We start from the raw sequence: 4647 nt of genomic DNA, 5'->3' as shown, positions 1-4647 counted from the left end.
GAAAAAAAAAAGGTGAAAAAAAAAACAATATTCAGTTCTTGTCCGGAAAGAACGAAGAATTTGATTTGAGGACAAATTCTTTTAAAGAAAGGGGGATAATATGAATCCAACAACTGATCACTTCCATGTACCAGAACGAGCAATTACAAGAAGCAATACAAAGAAGATTCAAGTATCAAATCAAGAAAATAATGGAGTAAGTGACATTGGAAAGTGATTAAAAGACTTGCCATTGGTAGTTGAATTACCAATTAATTTATGAATGCCTTATTTCCTTCGATTTGTATTTAATAGCATTTATTAGTGATTTGTAGTTGGTGGTTGAACTTTATTATGTTAGGGTTATCTTGTGGGCCTATTTAAAGGCATGTAATATTCATGTTTGTGATGAATTGTTGAATACGAACAAAACCTTTGTGTTTTCTTGATACCTCTTAGTGTTATTCTTTTTCAAACCTTGCTTTAGGTTTGATGTTTAAACCGATTCATTGAATTAGTTTTGATCAAGCTAATTCTGGAGTGAATTGTCTTGGTATCTAAGAGTGACCATCATAGATTCCAAGTTCGATCTAAGAGTCATTCATCTTCTAACTAGCTCTTGGTTGGAATCAATCTGTTAAGTTAGCTTTCTCTATGAATGTTTTGCAAGGATTCTAGAAGGACCTCTAGCTTTGCAAAAATCTGGCATTGTTGGCGCTTATCAGATATGTTAAGATATGATATGTTGAAGGAATGAAATAATATGATTGACATGCAAAACGCGAACTATGTGTCTAATATGAAACATTAGGATATGACATATGTGTATAATGTCTCTAATATGAACGATATGATATGGTATGGTATATGCGTCCGTACTCATCATTATGGAAAAGTATCTTGATTCGACCAAATAGAGCACAAAGACAACGAGTTCAGTCGAACATCATAACGAGTCTAAGGGCGGAGTCAAGCTTGAAAGGAATGGGCGTAGACTTAATAATGAACACCGCTTCTCGATATGAAATTAATGACTTAAAAGACAAATGGTAAACACTCAGTTATGCATTAGGTCCACATACTTTCCATCACCATATGATTAGTAGGAATTCAAACACAAAAGTATAAAAATATATATTTATATTAAATTATAGGCATAAAATTTTAAAAATGGCTGCATAGCGCAATGGATTAGTGCAGTGCGTCTAATTTGGGATCAAAAGGTTAAGGTTGTGGAAAGGGTACAAACATCATTTTCCCACGTTGTATAGTTGTCACTGGTAAGTAGTCAAATTTTTAGGGGCCAATATTAAGATTAAAGAGCTCGACGCACTACTCAAAATAATAATGAAAACATTCAAAGATGTAAAGACTATTCAATCAATTCTAAATTTTTTTTTAAAAAAAGTGGGGATTTGAATTTCTAATTTTATCTTTCTTTTTACTCGTGCTCCGAATTTTATAATATTATATCATAATATAGAACAAAACTTGTAAATCATCTGGTGTCATGATGTAGTTGGTTATCACGTCAGTCTAACACGGTAACGAATCCGAATTTTTTAAAAAAAAATTCAGTCTCCGGAAATTTCGTCACACACATGAAAGTCGTGTTCCCCCAACCCCTCACAATGCTCCCTGGACCTTCAACCATCACCACACAAACGTCAGCAACCACTCCAAGACACTCAGACCACCTGCAACGAAGAAGAGAGTGAGAGAGAGAGGGAATTATCGAGAACGTCGACAAGTTCCAAAAATGAAACCCACGACCTTACACCGTCAGATCCGACATCAAAATGCTTGAAACACGTCGTGAAGAGAAGGTCAACCGTCTAGGACATGTTCCACGCTGTATTTTTGTCGTTGTCATCATGAAAAATGAGATCAAAATTGAGTTTAAAAAATATCGAAGATCCGTCATTACAGGTGGCTACAAGCCACAAAAATTCATGGAAGAGAAGTGGAGAGGTCCATAGAGAGATAGGGAGAGAAAATGGAAAAGAAAAGGCGGGTCCATAGGGAGAGAAAAGGCGTCAGAAACGTAGTAGAGAGGAGAGAGAAAATCATGCAAGGAGTTGAGCGAAGAAGAAAAGGTCCGTCGGATCTAGGTTGGACTTGATCCTAACTCGATTCCCAGCAGGTAAGCCCGACCCAAAATTCGTTGGCCTAGTAGCCAGAGGCTGGTCAAGCCTGCGACCCGCGTACGACCTGCGCCCGCTCTACAACCCAAAACAAACCTATAAACCCGAGGCCCAATCCCAACTCAACCCAAAACCTAACAATCAACCTAGTAGCCCAAACTCATCTGTGGCCCAGCCTGCGAAGCGAAGCCCAGCGGCGCACCTGCAGCCGACGAGCCGCGAGCCAACAAGAAACGCGATCCAAACAAGAACTTCAACTCGCGCCTCAACCTTGTTTGCGTTGTCGTGTCCCGCTCAAATGTCTGCGTTGTCGTGTCCCGCTCAGATGTCGGCACATGTCAAGCTGCAGTGGAAGCAGCCCTTCAGATTGAGCGGATTGGATGGGACAGCGGCGGCTATTCGGCTCGATTTTCCAATTTTTGCTTGATTTCCACCGTTTCGATTGTCTCGAACCTATTTTCGACCTCGATTAAGGTAACTGAGGTCGTTTTAGAGTCGTATTTCACATTATTAATTTGATTTTTAATTTAATTGTGAAATACTAACAGAAAGTGACGAATAGTGTGATAGGAAACAAACCTTGGCGACCTTTGGAGCAGTGAGGAACAAGATCTTACGTTTAGCGTAATTAGGGTGAACTCTAACTAAGGTTAACCAGGTAAGTGACCTTACTATAAGATAAGCTAAAAATTGTATGTGTTATAATTATGATGTATGAGTTGTATCGTAGGATGCTGTATACTAGTATATGATAATGTATGAGTATATGGTGATGTATGAGTTATGATGCTTGATGACGTGCGTAATATATATATTTCGATGAATGACGTACTTGATATGCTTGATGCAGTTTATTGCAATATGATGATTATGATGATTGCATGACGTTTGCTTTAATATGTTGATATTTTTCATATTAAGCATGATATATGATGACGAGTCTCATATTGCATCATGTCGATAGACCGACATAGGACACAACCCTAAGAGCATGAAAATGATATTAATATAAATATTCAATGAGCATGTGTTACTTAATGTAACAAAGAGATGAGACTAGAGGGTTGTGTCATTAGAGATTATAAGATGGAAACTAGAGGCCTCATGCATGTTGTTTGTTCATAAGCATAAGGATACTTCCTTAGAGACGATGAGTGTGGATGCGCATGGTATGATAATAAGGGTATTCATGGAGAGCATGACATCAAGGGGTTCCATTGACCTCCAAACGTCGCTATAGATTAACTTAATTAGAGAGGGTCCAGGGGTGTGCGAGCCCCCTGGAGATTCACAATTGCACGTGTGGGTCGTGTGTAGGGAAGTACTATACATCCATATTAGTTCGAGACTGGAGGCCACCCCTAAAGAAAAGAGATAGGTCCGAAGAGCATGATTGCATGTGTTTATTAGGTTTTGACAGAAAAATAATAAGTCAGAAACATAAACAATTAAAGTTTGAAGTCATCGTATTATTGAATACTGAACTTGGCTTTTATAGCTTTACAAATATCCAGAAATAGCAACTAACTACACATGTTCCAAAATAGTTAAACTAAATACCTAAAAATACTTTAACTATAAAATAGAAACCATCTTTATTTAACTATTTTTACATAATCAAATTCTTCTAACAATCCCTCCCTTGAACTTATTCTTCCTTGTCAAGAATTTATTCATGCAAGTTTTGAAATGTTTCTAATTTTAGAGACTTTGTCAACAAATCAGCATGTTGATTTCAGGTACCACAAATAATAAATTAACGGTTCCTTCTTTTGTAAGATCTCTAAGAAAATGAAATCTTACTCTTATGTGTTTGGAACGTCTATGTAGAACTGAATTTTTGGATAGTTTAATAGTTAAAGTATTATCACACATTAGCTATGTTTCTTCTATTTGAGAGTGACTATTCTCTTTGAGTATCTTCCTCATCCAAACAGCTTGACATGGCACAGACACTAGCAGCAACAAACTCAAATTATGTGGTTGATAAGGTGACCATAGGTTGCTTATGAGAAGACCAAGCTACTGCTCCTTCACTCATCATAAACACATAGCCTGAAGTACTCTTGCTATCTTCCATGTCTCTGGCATAGTCACTATCAGCAAATCCAATTAAATCACTAACTCCTCCCTTTTTATAAAATACACCATAATCTACCGTACCTTTCAAGTACCTTAAAACCCTTTTAGTTGCTGCAAAATGTTGTTGTGTTGGACATATCATAAAACGACTAATCAAACTTACAACAAACATGAGATTAGGACAAGTAGCTGTGGGATACATCAGACTTCCCCTATTTGTTTATACAACGTTATATCTACTTTTGCACCATTTTCATCTTTGCCAATTTTCTCTTAGAGAACAATGGGATTACAAACAAAATTGTAAATTTATATGCTAAATCGATTTAAAACTTACGCAGCATACTTTTTTTTTTACATATAAAAATATCATCTAATCTTACCTCTATTCTAAGAAAAAATCTCATCTGACCTAAGTCAGTCATATCAATTTTTTTTTTCA

The 4647-nt window shown here is 36.7% G+C and overlaps 1 long non-coding RNA gene across 2 annotated transcripts; it reads right to left on the bottom strand.

Annotated features, from left to right (window-relative positions):
* Positions 1–1872: 1872 nt before the first annotated feature.
* On the bottom strand, positions 1873–3479 carry LOC147787635 (uncharacterized). 2 transcript variants are annotated; one of them, XR_015413537.1, is made up of 2 exons: positions 2703–3479; positions 1873–2576 (listed from the first exon to the last, which is right to left on the bottom strand). It is a non-coding gene; the product is annotated as an uncharacterized LOC147787635 (long non-coding RNA). The 2 variants fall into 2 exon arrangements; XR_015413536.1 differs by having other exon boundaries at positions 3261–3479.
* Positions 3480–4647: the final 1168 nt, after the last annotated feature.

This window comes from Cucurbita pepo, chromosome 17, assembly GCF_057944985.1.
Source record: "Cucurbita pepo subsp. pepo isolate OVF chromosome 17, ASM5794498v1, whole genome shotgun sequence".
NCBI lineage: Eukaryota > Viridiplantae > Streptophyta > Magnoliopsida > Cucurbitales > Cucurbitaceae > Cucurbita > Cucurbita pepo.
This window is presented reverse-complemented; position numbering and strand designations above follow the sequence as displayed.